Source organism: Hemibagrus wyckioides, linkage group LG27, assembly GCF_019097595.1.
Source record: "Hemibagrus wyckioides isolate EC202008001 linkage group LG27, SWU_Hwy_1.0, whole genome shotgun sequence".
In the NCBI taxonomy this organism is placed as follows: domain Eukaryota; kingdom Metazoa; phylum Chordata; class Actinopteri; order Siluriformes; family Bagridae; genus Hemibagrus; species Hemibagrus wyckioides.
This window is the reverse complement of record NC_080736.1, coordinates 20,795,598-20,813,814: the sequence shown is the minus strand read 5'-3', so window position 1 is coordinate 20,813,814 and position 18,217 is coordinate 20,795,598. Positions and strand designations below refer to the sequence as shown.

The following is an 18,217-nucleotide window of genomic DNA, read 5'->3' as shown; positions in this document are numbered from 1 at the left end:
GGCTTCCATGTCATCTGCTGGTGTTGGTCCACTGTGTTTTCTGAAGTCCACAGTCAATGCAGCCATCTACCAGGAAATTTTAGAGCACTTCATGCTTCCTTCTGCTGATAAGCTTTATGGAGATGCTGATTTCATTTTCAAGAGGAGATGAGAGACACCAGACCCAACAATGCAGATGACCTGAAGGCCGCTATCAAAGCAACCTGGGCTTCCATTACACCTGAGCAGTGCCACAGGCTGTCTGCCTCCATGCCACGCTGCATTGATGCAGTAATTCATGCAAAAGGACCAACCAAGTATTGAGTGCAAAGAAATGAACATACTTTTCAGAAGCCTGACATTTCTGTTTGAAATATCCTTTTTTTATTGATCTTATGTAATATTCTAATTTTCTGAGACACAGAATTTTGGGTTTCAAGAAATAAAGGCTTGAAATATTTCACTCTGTGTACTGAATCTATATAATATATGGGTTTCACTTTCTGAACTGAGTGACAAATAATATTAACCTTTTTCATGATATTCTATTTTTTTGAGATGTACCTGTACATTTTGAAGAAATAAAAAAAAGAAAGAAATTTCATTAGTCAAGGTCTACTGAGCATGTATTTGGAAGCATAATTGTTGCCTGAACCTCGAAGGTAAAGGTTTTGGAGTTATAACACTGACACTCCAGGGTCTGTCTCACTGAGCAAAGGCAGCTCACATCACGGTAACTGATTTGTCCTGGGGTAACTTTAACAACTTGGTGAATGCGCATGGTTGATGGCACCGTGAGGAGACATGCATCTGGCATGCTCTTTTAGGCTTCATCTATGTTATCCTCACTGATGTAGAACAGGTAATGGGTAACGCAGTTGACAGGTAACACACTATCCAAAAATATATATTATTCAATTACTATTTCTAAACATCTACATATTTTATTCCCCCGTTTATTCAGTCCTGATTATACAAATTTAATTATACAAAGTAAATAGTCCCTTGATCCTATATTCTATGAGCTGTTTGATTGGGTAGACTGCACACACTGTACAATCTGCAACGATGCTCGATCTCTGCTGTTTATTTACTAACAGCTTGCATTTACTCAGTATTCTCACTAGGTGGCAGCAGCGGGTCTTTTGTATTTCACCTCAGCGTACTGGACACGCTCGTATTCCTTTGTGCCACCAGTGGTCAGAGACGAGCCCTGAGTGCGGGAGGAGAAGAGAATGCTGGAGTAGTGAACATCATCCTGATGTGTGACACATACCTGTCCACTCTGGAGATCCGGGTCTTCAGTGGAGCTGTGACTTTGCCCTGATTTGGACTTAAGCAAATGCAATGTGTCACTGATCCTGTAAATGATCTAACTCTGTACATACCACATCCACAGAGCTCCCATGATGATTATTAATAAACTTCAGTTTGTTATAACGTGGTTTCTTCCTCAGCTCAGAAATTCCAGGTGTCCACCCAGTCACAACAATTTGGCATAGAAGCTCCAGGCTGAAAAGCGATCGTTAAAGAGAGAGAGAGATGATGGCGGTGTTCAGCACAGAATCGGGCCTGTGTTTTGTAGAGGCTATGAAGAGCACTTCACACAATAAGCCAGCGGAATCGAAGAAAGCAAACACTCTATGGTCTATGGTAGGTGCAAAGACCATTTCATTCCTCACAGATTTATTGGCACCAAAAAGACCGTCTGAAACACTACTAGCTGACATTTTGAAAACGCGCAGAGACTTTTATGTGCCAAAGAAATCACACTAATGACTACTACTACTGCTAAAGCAACAGTTGAGGTGATGTGTAGTATGTTTGCCAGCTATAGATTACCGGATGTAATTGTTTTGGATAATGGACCTCAATTTGTAAACCTTTAAGCAGTCATTGGACAAGCAAAAACAATTAGGCATCACACTTCCACATTGCATTGACAGATTTTTTTTCTGTTACAGAAATACTTCAGTCCCATCTGAATTGTGTAGTGTATTAAATATAATACAAAAAAAGTAAAAAAAAATATGTTTTGGGATGAGTTGGAAAAGTAGTAAATTGTTATTGTCTGTTTTTAAAGACAAATGTGTTGATATAGTCTAGGACGTGTATGTACAAAAAGAAAGTAGAGCCATGGTGCCATGTGATGTGAAGGGTGTGCTTGTGTATGCACTATGAGGTACATGGTGTTCATGTCAAGTCTGTTAATAAACTTCAGTTCATGTTATAATGTGGTTTCTTCCTCAGCTCAGAAATTCCAGATGTCCACCCAGCCACGACACTACTGTAGTTCCATTTTGACAACTATGATGCAGTTCTGTCTTTTGTGCTTGTTAACAACAATCACTGGAACTTGCTGGTTTGTAATTCTTTCTTGTTGATTTATTTTATTCTTTTTCATTTTGTATTATTTGTCTTTTAATCCACACCATTTCACAAGTAGTGAACAAAATATATTTCTGACTCATAATGCTTTTCCCTTTTTTTGGGGAAAGTATATTCACACATTGACGATTGATCAGATAGATAGATAGATAGATAGATAGATAGATAGATAGATAGATAGATAGATAGATAGATAGATAGATAGATAGACAGACTTTATTGATCCCATGAGTGATATACTGTATATATTTATAAACAGTAACAATCATTTTTGGAAAGTTCTAGCAACCACAGCTGCCAGTGTTTTTCACCACAGATGGACCAGTTTGTTTTTAATAATGTATAATCTAAAATAAAAATAACGCATAATCTAAAACAAAATCTGTGTGAAAGAAAAAATAAGTGTTATGGTTAATTATTAAATGTTGCAGAAAGGAAATCCAAACTTGTTATCCAAACCCTGGTGTCTATCTGACCACAACATCTCTCTGACAGCTTTTCCTCCATATTTAGAGCTGATGCTGCTTTGAACTCTGAAGTTTCTTCCTCATGGTGCGTTAGTTCCTAAGTCTCATCTATGAACTGATCACTTGACCAACATGCTGCAATCACCTTTGTGAATGAACTTGAACATGTACAATTAAAATCACATCTTGAGCTTCACTTGTTATCAGTTTATTTGGCATTACAACAACACCAGATCATTAGTTCTACAGATTTAACAGGTTTAGACTGTTGGCTAGAAAGTATTTGCTTGTGAGAGGAAAACAGTGGAATTACTTCTGAACACCAAAGTTCCAGCAGATGGAGAATTTCTACAGTGTAATTATATGAGAAATAAATGAGAAATGCTTATGATGTGTTATAAAAAAAGACACTGGAGACACATGAGTATTGAACAAAAAAATAATTTATTAACTATTTATAACTATTTACAAGCAATGATGAACTTTAAACTTATTACAGATATTAATGTATTTTATACCACAACAAAATGCTTGAATCTAATTGAAATGTGTGCATTATTTTAAAACATTTTAGTACGATCACTTTAGCGTTATTTTAGTAGCATTTATTATACGTTAATATTAATAATAATTATTTCTAAAATAAATATGTGTATGCCAGACATAATCTGAGACGATGAATGAATTTAAAAACTGATTGTTGTTTAATAAAGTGATTCTTAAAAAGGTTGATGTGACATTTTTATGAAATGCTTACTGTATGTAACATTAATGTTTAATAAATGAAACATTGCTATCATTGGGAAATCGCTGTGGTATAAATATCTTAAACTCTAAACTTGGGGGTGGGGGTGTTTAGGGGGTTTAGAAGGGAATGGGGGGATTTGGGGGGGTGGGGGTACACTACATTTTTATAACTTATTGAAAAAAATCTTAATCTTAAAAATGTAATATATAAATATTTACAGAAATGCATAAATCAACAACAATGCAAATTATATTAATATAATTATATTATTAATGTAAATTAGACTAATACACATGAAATAAAAAACAACATTAATAATCTAAAGATCCTATACATTTAACAAAAACTAAATGTAAAAACCAGCAGACATTTTCTACAATTCTACAATCATTAAAATGGTTTACATTTATAGATTATGATAGAGATGAGACTAATGCTGAAATCTAGGGGTGAAATACTTACCACACAACCTTACCACAGATACATACCTTACATCATGAATACGAGGTGATGAACATGAGGTGAAGACTGAGCTTTTTAAAGTTACATCTCGTTCACAAAAATATTAACTACCCAAGTGGGGACTAGGACAGGCGTCCTGATGAACTCCACAGGATGCCGTCTACTCAGAGGGGCTTCTTGATTGCCATCCTCTTCGTCCTGCCTCCTCCTTATGCCCTGGCGTGGGACAGGAGTTATCACTGTGGCAGGAGCATAGTACATACCAGCCACAATGCTGTGGATGTCGATATTGAAATAAGGCTGGGGCAAAGGAGCTGTTGAAGGCTGTGGACTCCCTGAAGGTGGTGGCCTCCTCAAAGGGGGTAGGGTCCTGAGAGGGGATGGACTCCTCACAGGGGGTGGGGTCCTGAGAGGGGATGGACTCCTCACAGGGGGTGGGACTAGATGATTCCCCTCACTCTCACTCATACTGACTTATATAATAGATATATAAATAAAAAAGGTCTGTCTCTAAATATCTGAGCTTTTTTTCTTATTAATTCTTATTTTTACACATACACACTGTTTGCACAGTAAAGTGTGTATATACACACACACATACACTACCGGTCAAACGTTTTAGAACACCCCAATTTTTCCAGTTATTTATTGCAATTCAAGTCGTTCAAGTCCAATGAATAGCTTGAAATGGTACAAAGGTAAGTGGTGAACTGCCAGAGGTTAAAAAAAAAAGGTAAGGTTACCCAAAACTGAAAAATAATGTACATTTCAGAATTACAGTTGAAACCAGATATTTACATACACTTCAGAAAAAAACACAAAAACTTTTTTTTCTTTACTGTCAAACATTAAATCAGAGTAAACTTTTTCTGTTTTAGATCAATAAATATTAACATATTTTTTGCATTTGTTAAATGTCAAAATCAAGCGAGGGAGAATTTTTATGTATTTTTTTATCACTTCATCAAAGTCAGAAGTATACATACACTAAGTTTATTGTGTCTTTAAACAAAAAGAAAACTCCAGATGATTCCATTCTAAGCTTAAGAAGCTTCTGATAGGTTAATTGATTCCATTTGAGTTAATTGGTGGCACACCTGTGGATGCATATAAAGGCACACCTCAAACACAGAGCCTCTTTCTTTGACATCATGGGAAAATCAAGAGAAATCAACCAAGACTTCAGGAAAAGAATTGTGGACCTCCACAAGTGTGGCTCATCCTTAGGTGCAATTTCCAGATTCCTGAAGGTCCCACGTTCATCTGTTCAGACAATAATACGCAAGTATAAAAAACATGGGAATGTACAACCATCATACTGCTCAGGGAGGAGACGGATTCTGAGTCCCAGAGAGGAACGTTTTTTGGTGCGAAATGTGCGAATCAACCCCAGGACAACAGCAAAAGACCTTATGAAGATGCTGGCTGAAACTGGTAAGACAGTGTCATTATCCACAGTAAAACGAGTCCTGTACCACCATGAGCTGAAAGGTTACTCTGGGAGGAGAAAGCCATTACTTCAAAACCACCATAAGAAAGCCAGACTACAGTTTTGTCCCCTGCACATGGGGACAAAAATCTTAATTTCTGGAGACATGTCCTGTGGTCTGACGAAACAAAAATTGAACTGTTCGGCCATAATGATAAACGGTATATTTGGAGGAAAAAGGGCGAAGCTTTGAAGCCTCAGAACACCATCCCAACTGTGAAGTATGGGGGTGGTAGTATAATGTTGTGGGGCTGCTTTGCTGCAGAAGGGACTGGTGCACTTCACAAAATAGATGGCATCATGAGAAAAGAAATATTGATATATTGAAGCAACATCTGAAGACATCAGCCAGGAAGTTAAAGCTTGGGTGCAAATGGGTCTTCCAAATGGACAATGACCCCAAGCATACCTCCAAATTAGTTACAAAGTGGCTTAAGGGCAACAAAGTCAAGGTATTGGAGTGGCCATCACAAAGCCTTGATCTCAATCCTATGGAAAATTTGTGGGCGGCACTGAAAAGGCGAGTGCGAGCAAGAAGGCCTACAAACCTGACCCAGTTACACCAGTTCTGTCAAGAGGAGTGGGCCAAAATTCCAGCAAACTATTGTAGAAAGCTTCTGGAAGGATACCCGAAAAGTTTGGCCCAAGTGAAACAGTTTCAGAGCAATTCTACCAAATACTAAGGAAGTTTTTGATTTATATTTTTGACTTTTTTTGACATAAAGTTCTTCCTCACTCAATTCTGACATTTAACAAATGCAAAAAATATGTTAATATTTACTGGGGTAAAACAGAAAAAGTTTACTCTGATTTAATGTTTGACAGTAAAGAAAAAAAAGTGTTTTTTTCTGAAGTGTATGTAAATATCTGGTTTCAACTCTATACAAAAAGGTCTTTTTCAGGGAACACAAAATGGGTTAACAATTTAAAGCTGTTCTGCAGCAATGGAGGTTGATCAAGCCTTGAAAGCTGGTGCTACTAATTCCTACAGGTCTTCCAGCTTTTCTGGATTACTTACAACCCCCTCTGTCTGCATAAAAGCAGTGTTGGAACACACTGTGGTACCATACCCTCGTGAGCATCAGTTGAACAGTATTGTACTGCAGAAAGTAGCGTGTGGCTACAAAAATGGTGAGAAAAAAGCAATTAACAATGGAAGAGAGACAGACCATCATAACACTTAAAAATGTAGGTCTTTCCTACAGAGAAATTGCAAAGAAAGTCAAGGTGTCAGTGAGTACAGTTTCCTTCACCATCAAAAGGCACTCAGAAACTGGGGCAAACTCTGACAGGAAGAGGTCTGGCAGACCCAAAGCCACAACTGAATCAGAGGACAAATTTCTGAGAGTGAACAGCTTGCGTGATAGGCAGCTCACAGGACAACAGCTTCAAGCACAGCTTGATAGTGGTCGTAGTAAGCAAGTCTCAGTTTCAACTGTGAAGAGAAGACTTTGAGCTGCAGGTTTGACAGGACGAGTTGCAGCAAGAAAGCCATTACTAAGACGTCAGAATAAGACAAAGAGGCTTGCCTGGGCCATGAAACACCGCCATTGGACTACTGAAGACTGGAAGAAGGTATTATGGACTGATGAATCAAAAATTGAAATCTTCAGTTCATCACGCAGGATCTTTGTACGCCGTCGAGTAGGCGAAAGGATGGTTCCACAGTGTGTGGCATCAACTGTCAAACATGGAGGAGGAAGTGTGATGGTCTGGGGCTGTTTTGCTGGATCCAGGGTCGGTGACTTGTACAGAGTGAGAGGCACCCTGAACCAAAACGGCTACCACAGCATTCTGCAGCGCCATGCAATACCCTCTGGTATGCACCTAGTTGGTCAGGGGTTCATCCTACAGCAAGATAATGACCCAAAACATAAGTCCAAGCTATGCCAGAACTACCTCAGGAAAAAAGAACAAGATGGTAAGCTTGAAAACATGGAGTGGCCAGCACAGTCTCCAGACTTAAACCCCATGGAGCTGCTTTGGGATGAACTGGACAGAAGAGTGAAAGCAAAACTACAAGTGCCACACATTTATGGAAACTTCTGCAACAGATTTGGGAAGAACTTTCTGAAGAATATTTGATTTCTATTGTAGAAAGAATGCCACGAGTGTGTTCAGCTGTTATATCTGCCAAAGGTGGCTACTTCGATGAGTCAAAAGTTTAGAATACATTTTGGTCTAAAATTGATTCCATGATTTCTTTTTTAACTCCAGTTGCTTATTTGTACTATGCTTTCATTTCAGAGTGCAATGAGACATTAAACTGAATAATTTTCAATAAAAACTGGAAAAATTGGGGTGTTCTAAAACTTTTGACCAGTAGTGTGTGTATATATATATATATATATATATATATATATATATGCATAAACTTTTAAGCCATTACATTATGACCACCTGCCTAATATTGTTAGTCCTCCTTTTGCTGCCAAAATAGCCCTGCAGCCCTGACCCATAGAGGTGTGGTCTTCACTAGATCTCTGAATGAATAATATATATATATAAATAAATAAAACAATGGGTTATGGCAGCGACTGAGGGCAGGACTAGTGAGAAAACTTGAACACAATCAAAGGGGGCTGAACACAAATACAGATAACCAGATCACAGTTCTGGAGAAATGTTTACTTATCTTTAATTAGATAATAATGCAGGTCAAATAATCCACAAAACAAATCCAACAAGTCAGCTCAAAAGACTTGACAGTAGTTCCAAAGAATAAATCCCCAAAATCCACAAGGTTAATCCAAAAGCATACAAAAGGTTCACAGGAGTCTAATCAAAAAACAAAGTCAATACTTCCAAAAAGTCATTCTAATTAGTCCACAAAATAAATCCATAAGGCATTCAAAAGAGCACTTGTCAATCAATCAAAACAAAGAACTATACCAGATGCACAAAGTCTTTTAAGAACAAGGCCATAAAACAGAGCACACGGCTGACCTAGACTTAATCAAGGTACAGGAAACACTAAGCAAAGTATTTGTGGAGGAAAAGGGTGACTTAAATACACAAACCTAAACAAAGCACAGGAGACACCTATTAGACATAATGACAGAGACTGGACACCAACAAAAAGGCAGTGAGATAAGAGATTTCAAATAACAGGTTGTTGTTTACACATCTAGATGTAAATATCTGGAAATGAAATGTGAGAATTCTGGTCTATAGCCTTATATACTTTTTTGGAACTTAAAGCCAAATTGTCTTCAAAATACAAAAATCAGACTTTATGGTGTGTAGGAATGTACTCTCATTCACACTATTGCAGTTATACAGTAGACATACTGATGACTAAAAATAATCAGAATGAGACGGTAATAGGAGCAAATGAAAACATTTATTAAAGTAAACTATATAAACACTATACAACTATAAGTTTATTTACAACAATACTATTTGCAGCTACTATTTATACTAATTACTATTAGCAGTTATCTATATAGACAAGGATAGAGGGATAGATTGATAAGGGACGCTCTATGAGGGATGAGAGATATTAAAACTACTCCTTGGGTGCTGGGTTCACTCTACAGACCTGTAGGGAAGAAAAGAGAATACTTTAATATTAAGCTCATCAAAAATAAGAATAAAATTAATTTCTACTTATGTGTGGAGAGCTTGAGCAATGTATAGAAAAGAAGTGAGAGAAAAGAAATGGAACAGATGGAAGAAAAGAGGAATTTGGTAGAAGGAAGGACATTGCTCAGAGCTTCCACAAAATGTCCATCATCTTCTGGACACGCTGTCTGAGGAAAGGTCTCAGTTTGCTGGCTAAGGCTGCTGGGTCTTGGTAGAACTCCGGGGGCTGAGTAAACAGCACTTCAGCGAGATCTGTAAGCTGATCCTATAGACAAATTACATCATCACTGTCACAATCCAACATAGTGTCACTGAGTTTAGGATACAATACTGAGAATTTGTGGATCACAGCATCAGAAGATATTAGACACTTACAATAAGCACTTTAAAGTAGGTCCTTGCTGCAGGCTTCCACACGTCTACCTCCCACATGCTGATGAGCGCAAACAGGCGCTCCAAGAATCCTCCCTTAAGCTTTAGGAAAGAAAGACGACAAGCTCCATTAATATCATGTCATATCAGGGTTAACAACATGGAAAAATAAAATGAGATAAAATAAACCATGTTCTGAAACTACATTCAAGCATGGCTTTTAAATCTCCTGATAAGACTCTTACTGTCTCAGGTATTGAGCTGTTTGTAAAATAGCCGAATAGAAGCAGCTCGAAAAAGATGTCCACGAAGTTGTAGTGGTAGACCTGCACAGAAGAGAAAAGTTACAAGAAGAAATTAGCTTTACATAATGGAGTCCTGTTTTCTATCACATCAAAATCTTTTAGATTTAAACATTTGTCATGTTACACAAGCATTTATAAGCTTACATAGGACCCGGAGAGCTCTGCTGCAATCGAGTCCTGATAAGAAGGAGTCTTCAGGAAACGAATCAGAGCCTCGTAGGCCAGCTGTACACGACCTGCATCCTGTTAAAGCAAACAAACAAAATAATCACTTTGGCTTCAGTTTTTTTAACGTGGAAACTCATTTTAAACCCTAAAATGAAGCAGTATGTAAGCCTCAGCATGTCCAGTACTTTACTAAAGATACACAGATGATGTATGACATGGGCCAAATGTCCAACTACTGCATATCCCAGAGCCCTCTTCATTATGTACATTTTATTTTAATATTTATCCTAAGAATGTCCTTTTTTTAGCAGGCTGTGATTGTTATAAAATTAGCTTTTGATGCTTGTTATTTTAATTATTATTCCTTAATTACTCATTACCACATTCGTTTGACAACTACATCATTTTCAAGCCCAGTAACTGAAAGTATTTTGCACAAGGAAACAGTCTATCATCATTCTGAAGTCACCTGGTTGTTAACTGCTGCCAGACGCATCACAATCTTCTTCCCCATAACGAACAAGAAGTTCTGATTGTGGATGCAGGTAAGATGAATCTGAATATAAGACAGCACATAATATAAGTTAAAGCAGAGTGAACTTCCCCTGAGCAAAAACAGCAGCTAAACAAAGGTTTTACTCACAGCGAACGCCTCACGGAGAGCATGCAGCTTCAGGCTGATATCAGTTACCCCTCTCTCTGTAAGATGGTCCCTAAGAAACAAAAGATTTACATGCTTAGTGTATTAAACATACATTACTCCTTTATACCATTAAACTGTGAAGAGAAGCGTACCAAGTAAAGGGCACCTCCATCTCCTCTTGGCTAAGGCTCTCCTCACTCTCCTGCAAGACACATTAGCAATAAATCATTAAAACTCACACAGTAAATGTTACAGCCTCCCATTCAGGGGAATAGCAGCATCTGTAGATACACATCAGGTCTGAAACACAGAATTACCTCAGAGTCGTACTGTTCCTCTGAATCACTGTGGGGAGAGTCGACCTGCTCCTGCTCCCAGGTGGAGGTGTTCACCTGACCATCTTTAGCCACATGCAGGAACGTGCAGGACACCTTTTTAAAGGTTTGCTGTTAAATTAAAAAAATATATAAAAACACTGCAGACCCATATGTGTACAAAATTCCAAGAGTTACTATCTACAATAAAGACTTCATGACATTGCAATAAATTTACCACATAATCCTCAAGTGGCTCCATGATGGTTTCCACCCGGTTACAGGAAAGGAGCTCTGTAACCTTCCCATATTCAGCCTTAAGAGAACAATTTGAAGTGAACACAATTAGTCACTGCAACTAACAAAAGTTTTGTGACGCCACAACAGATAATCCCTCACCTGTATGGCAGTGAAATGGTCCTCGATGGTGGTCTGATAAGGGAATCCCTGCAAATGACAATTAGCTGAAACTCAAGATCTACTTCTCAAAAGTGTTCATCTAATAATCATTAATATCAATTCTCTTCATCAGAGTAACAAAGATGGTGATTACCAGCTGGTCAAAGTAGCGCGTCTTGGTGGTTTTAAACCAGCAAAAACCACTCTCAGGACCCCTTATCATCCCGAGGAAGTATCCCTTAACGTCCACTGCCTAGAAATAGAGAAACTAAACATTAGAACTTGTAAAGAAGGATGTGTGTGTGTTTGTATCTCAGCTGCAGCACTGTACAATACCCCAGACTGGGAGTTGGAGGAGTCTGCAGTGTTGTACTCAACATTACAGCAGGTGCTGTTCAGCTCACCAGCACTGAGGGGCTGTGAAAAGTAGAAGATGAGGATCATCAGTGTTTTTTATCATAGCAGTTTCACACTAACACTTTCAAACATTCTGTCACTTGTAAAATCCAGAGATCAGATTTAGTAAATAAATGACAGGTTTGGTTACCAGAACAACAGCTGAAGATGTGGAGTGAGTTTCTGTGGGTAGCTGCGGCAGGATTGGCTCAACAACCTTAAGACACAGACACACACACACACACACTTAGACAAAAGCAGCCTACACGTTTCAAATGTAGTTAAAATATTTTACTGACACATACCTGGAGGACTGAGGGAGTATCTGACGATTCTCCCAGCAAATCCACAGCTTCTGCAATAAATTAGTTTCATGTAAGTTTAATTACAACTAATATTTTCTGTTAAATGTAAAACATTAAAATGGCCAAATTTATAAGGTAGTAGAGAGAGAGACCTTGTAAATTTTTCTCTCCTTTCTTTCTAATGCTTAAAAGTTAATAAACCTGTGAGTTAGTTAGCTAGTTAATTTGTGAAGAAACAGACTAATTGTAGAATTAGTAGCTTGTGTAAATTCACTGTACATGTGACTGATTAAAGTCTCTAAATCCTCAAGTCCAGGCATCCTGATGAACTCCACCTCCCCATCAGGATCCACACGCGGCTGTCTACTCAGAGGGGCTTCTTGATTGCCATCCTCTTCGTCCCACCTCCTCCTTATGCCCTGGCGTGGGACAGGAGTTATCACTGTGGCAGGAGCATAGTACATACCAGCCACAATGTTGTGGATGTCGATATTGAAATAAGGCTGGGGCAAAGGAACTGTTGAAGGCTGTGGACTCCCTGAAGGTGGTGGCCTCCTCAAAGGGGATGGGGTCCGGAGAGGGGATGGACTCCTCACAGGGGATGGGGTCCTGAGAGGAGAGAGGCCTCTCACAGGTGGGGGTGGGCTTCTATCAGGGGACAGGTTCCTCGTTGACACCTCATGTTCACCACCATTTCCAGCTTCATTTTGCTGAGCAGGTCGGCTGTTGTCGTCCTCATTAGCGCTGAGCTCTCTGTTGTAGTTGAGCTCATCTTGTGGAAACACAAACGTCTCCCTCCGTCTCCCTGTGTCAAAGAAGATGAACAGGCAATGAAACACATCTAATAACATCTCATAAAAGGAAGCAGAAAACCTTATTTTAATAGCACTGTGTATGTTTTGTAAAGCAGGAAAGCCTCACTATCAAAACAAGAAGTATTTACACAAGTTATATTACTGTAATCTTCCTATAACAGTACATTAAAAACTCAGTATTTACATTTTAGCTGCATTTATAGGTGTTATACAGGGCTCTTCCAGTATCACGGCTTCACTGTTAGTCACACTGTGCACTTATTTCAATGCTTAAAAATATCTTCCCCCAAAAAATGCAGATTAAAATACATTTCTATTACAGTCTATTACTTTAGCACTTTCTTACTCCAGTGGTTCACATCCCCTTTGAGTCCAATTGTGTCTCCTCTCAAAAATTCGCCCTTTATCGTAAATTACACTACTCCTAACTATTTTATTCACGACAGCTAGAAACAAAACCTTGCTGAACAGAATTGAAACAAACAGCTTGATATTTTTGCCTAAGCTGCACTCTACATTGCCACACTAGCTCCATTTATTTGTACCGATTGGTTTTGTTCAGCTAGCTGCCTTTCCTCACAGCCCCTTTCTCTCTCCGCTTTAACAACTCGACAAACACGGACAATGAAAAATCCTTAAAATAATAAGTTACTTCATGTTATTGTAAGTATTTTAACTTATTCTATTCACCCCATCAAAAAAAAAAAACTATAAACACTGAAAAACAATTACTTAGCTACATGCTAACTAGCCGTCTAGCTAATCTTTGCTAATACTCCTCGGCTTGACTTAGTAAACTTTAGCAAACGTTAAGTAAACATTGAGACTTTTATGAAAAGCTGATGTTAACATATCTGAAAACATCAACACTGTTTTCTTCTTCCCTGCTCGTTTCACTGGAGTCTGCCATTTTGTCCGCTAGCTTTAGCATACTGATCGGGTACGTAAAGCGATTAGCCGAATAAAGATTAGCCGAACAGAATTTCTCAAAACCATCTAATCATATAAAACGATATTCCTGATTGCGGTTTTTTGTAATAACGCGGTGTTTAAAAGACTTTATACTTAAGTGAAAAAGAGGAAACTCAGTAACTCACCGTTCCAGGGGTCGTACAGTCCGCTCCATCCGGGCTCGGGATCCACATCCGGGTGCTGAGGCTCGGCTCCTCCCCCGAAGTTCATCGTCGCTGCGCTGTAGAGTCGGTGTAGGAGTCAAATCCAGTAGTGGAGTACAGAGAAATCCGAAACAGGGGTGTAGCAAAAATGCCAAAAGATAATCCAACTCTTGCGACCTTCAGAACCAGTATAAACCAACACTAACTAGTATAAAACAGCACTAACTAGTATAAACCAACACTAACTAGTATAAAACAGCACTAACTAGTATAAACCAATATAAACCAGCACTAACTAGTATAAACCAGCACTAACTAGTATAAACCAATATAAACCAGCACTAACTAGTATAAACCAGTATAAACCAGCACTAACTAGTATAAACCAGCACTAACTAGTAACAAGAGTCAATAATGAATAAATAATAATAATAATCATAATAATAAGCTGAAATGTCCGGGAAGCCCAGGGAGTGAAGCATAGCTGAAGTTTAAGGCAGCATGTAGCTGTACAGTTAGAATTCAAGCTGTAGGACCAGCTTAAAGACGATACGACCTTAAAAAAAAAAAAAACCCTCCTGTTTACGGCATCTACCGAAAACCTCCGAGAAAAACCGAACTGTATGGAAACCAGGAAGTGAAGTCCGTAAAAAATGCATTTACAAATTATATATTTTACATTTTATAATTTGCTCCTGCTGAACACACTCAGTGTCCTCAAGGTAGGATGATCTTTATCCTTTAATGCCACACTGTTTCTACAATAAATCATGTTAAAGTGACAGTGTCACAGTCTAATGTTATGTAGCACACAAGACACCTCATCTTGCCGTGAATTAGCCTAATGCTAGTTACCATGCTAGCGAACCTGGCTACTGGTTTAAACTACACAATAAAATCATTAAGCTCGGTTTAAGAATTTATTTTATTTCCACAATGAAATATTTACCCCATTAGAAGTCCATTCTTAACAACCCCTTCTCCTGGTTTTAATAAAATAAATCGTGCTTAGCTTTGTGATTCAGCAGCTAGCGCGCTAACGGACTTTAGCCGATTTTTAGCGATTTCAATGACAGTGTAATATTTGGACTAATCATATCTACCGAGAGAACTTGTATATTTGTTGTAATTATTTAACACTTTATTGGTTATATTAATGTGAATATGATATTTCTCCTAATAATAGTTCACCTGTTAGTGAACATGCTGCTGCTTTAAATTACACACTAAAATCCTGAACCGAGTTGATGAGCTCGGGTAACGAGAATTTAGTTTATTTCCATAATATAATATTTACCCATTTAAAAGGTGACTTTTCACACCCCTGAGTACTGGTTTTACACTAAATCATGACTAGACTAGTGATTTAGTCAGGTCTAAAGGACTTAGTTACAGATGTATGTTATCTACCTAGAGAACTTCGCTAATCATTTCATTTACACAGTTAGCATCATGCTAGTTATCGTGCTAGCGAACTCGGCTACTGGTTTAAATGACACAATAAAATCCTTAAGCTTGGTCAAGAATTTATTTTATTTCCACAATGAAATATTGACCCTGTTAGTAGGTCACTTTTAACAACCCTGACTACTGGTTTTACACTAAATCATGATTAGCCTTGTGATCCGCTAGCTAGCGCGCTAGCGGACTTTAGCCGATTTTTACCGATTTAAATTACACTGTAATAGTTGGACTAATTATATCTACATGGCTATTTGTTGTAATTAGTACACATTTTATCGGTAAATATAATATAAATATAATGTTTAGCCTAATGTTAGTTCACCTGCTAGTGAACTTGGCTGTTGTTTTACATTACACACTAAAATCCTGAACGAGTTGATGAGCTTGACCAACGAGAATTTCATTTATTTCCACAATATAATACTCATCCCCATTAAAAAGTCACTTTTAACAACCCTGACTACTGGTTTTATACTAAATCATACTTAGACTACTGATTAATCAGCTCTCGCGCTAAAGGGCATGGTTACAGATGTACACCGATCAGCCATAACATTATGACCACCGACAGGTGAAGTGAATAAGACTGATGATCTCCTCATCATGGCACCTGTTAGTGTGTGGGATATATTAGGCAGCAGGTGAACATTTTGTCCTCATAGTTGATGTGTTAAAAGCAGGAAAAATGGGAAAGTGAAAGGATTTGAGCGAGTTTGACAAATGGTGATGGCTGCACGACTGGATCAGAGCATCTCCAAAACTGCAGCTCTTGTGGGATGTTCCCGGTCTGCAGTGGTCAGTATCTATCAAACGTGGTCCAAAGAAGGAACGGTGGTGAACCGGTGACAGGGTCAGGGGCGGCCAAGGCTCACTGATGCACGTGGAGAGTGAAGGCTGGCCCATGTGGTCCGATCCACAAGACGAGCTACTGTTGCCCAAATTGCTGAAGAAGTTAATGCTGGTTCTGATAGAAAGGTGTCCGAATACACAGTAAATCACGGTTTGTTACTTATGGGACTGCATAGTCAGGGCACCCATGTTGACCCCTGTGCACCACTGAAAGCACCAACAATGGGCACGTGAGCATCAGAACTGGACCACGAAGCAATGGAAGAAGGTGACCTGGTCTGATAAATCAAGTTTTCTTTAACATGGCGTGGATGGACGGGTGTGTGTGCACATGGCACCAGGATGCACTATGGGAAGAGGGCAAGCTGGCGGAGGCAGTGTCATGCTTTGGGCAATGTTTTGCTGGGAAACCTTTTGGTCCTTCCATCCATATGGATGTTGCTTTGACATGAACCACCTACCTAAGCATTGTTGCAGGCCATCTACACCCTTTCATGGTAACGGTATTTCCTGATGTCTGTGGCCTCTTTCAGCAGGATGATGCACCGTGCCCCAAAGCAAAAATGGATCAGGAATGGTTTGATGAGCACAACAATGAGAATGAGGTGTTGACTTGGCTTCCAAATTCCCCAGATCTCAATCCAATCGAGCATCTGTGGGATGTGCTGGACAAACAAGTCCAATCCATGGAGGCCCCACCTCGCAACTTACAGGACTTAAAGGATCTGCTGCTAACATCTTGGTGCCAGATACCACAGCACACCTTCAGGGATCTAGTGGAGTCCATGCCTCGACAGTCAGAGCTGTTTTGGCAGCAAAAAGGGGACCAACAGCATATTAGGCAGGTGGTCATAATGTTATGGCTGAGCGGTGTATGGTATCTACCTAGAGAACTTCACTAATGGTTTCATTTCCACAATATCATAGTGAGTATAAAGGTTTTAATAATTATACAGTATAATATTTTTTATAGATTTGGGTGGTGGACAGGGGCAGGAGGTTTTAGAGAGTTTAATCAGGTCACATGTACAGTGAATTTACACAATCTGACTGCTCCAATTTTTCTGTTTCTTCACAAGTTAACTAATTATCAAACTCACTGCTTTATTAACTTTTATGCATTAATAGGAAAGTTTGATATTGTGTAATTGAAGAGTCATAATTCTGAGTCACAGAAAAATAATCTATTGCAGAGCCTGTGGATGTGCTGGAGGAATCAGCAGATACTCCCTCTGTCCTCCAGGTATGTGTCAGTTAAATAGTAATATTTTAACTTCATTTAAAACCTACAGGCCACTTTTTTCTAAGTGTGTGTGTGTGTGTGTTTGTGTGTGTGTGTGTTAAGGTCATTGAGCCAATCCTGCAGCTGCTGCCCACCGAACCACACGAAGAACCTTCAGCTGTCATTCTGGTAAGAAAATCCTTCATTTATTTCCTAAAGCCAATCAATGGATTTTACAAGGTTGTTTTTACTGTAAAGAATGTTAGTATAAATCTGATATGATAAGAAGCACTTATGATCTTCATGCTCTACATTTCACAGCCGCTCGATGCTGGTGAGCTGATCAGCGCTTGGTGTAATATTCAGTTCCTCTCTGCACAGGCCTCCATCTCCCAGTTCAAGGTATTCTACAGTGCAGCAGCTGAGATACAAACACACAAACACCCGTCTTTACAAGTTCTAATGTTTAGCTTTGACTGGCTATTTGGGTGATCAGTAAAGTGCTGTAATATCTTAATGTTGCATAAAATGACACATAACCCAGCACACTTGCTCATTTGACTGATGTAGGATACAACTAAGCTGAAAGATAAGGGTCTTACTCAACCAATGCTGCTTGGAAGTGTGCTGGAATTTGAACACAACCTTCTGATCAAGCCTTCTGTCACTGAGCCATTACAACCATGCCAGAGCAACACCATAACCAGTTTGCATTGATTCAGCTATTTCTCC

At 38.9% G+C, this 18,217-nt stretch overlaps 1 long non-coding RNA gene across 2 annotated transcripts; it reads left to right on the top strand.

Moving 5' to 3' along the window:
• The first annotated feature begins 1,421 nt into the window (after positions 1-1,421).
• Positions 1,422-3,336, top strand: LOC131347871 (uncharacterized). Of its 2 annotated transcripts, none has more exons than XR_009203846.1 (3): positions 1,422-1,632; positions 2,230-2,341; positions 2,863-3,336. It is a non-coding gene; the product is annotated as an uncharacterized LOC131347871 (long non-coding RNA). The 2 variants fall into 2 exon arrangements; XR_009203845.1 differs by having other exon boundaries at positions 2,881-3,334.
• The last annotated feature ends 14,881 nt before the right edge of the window (positions 3,337-18,217 follow it).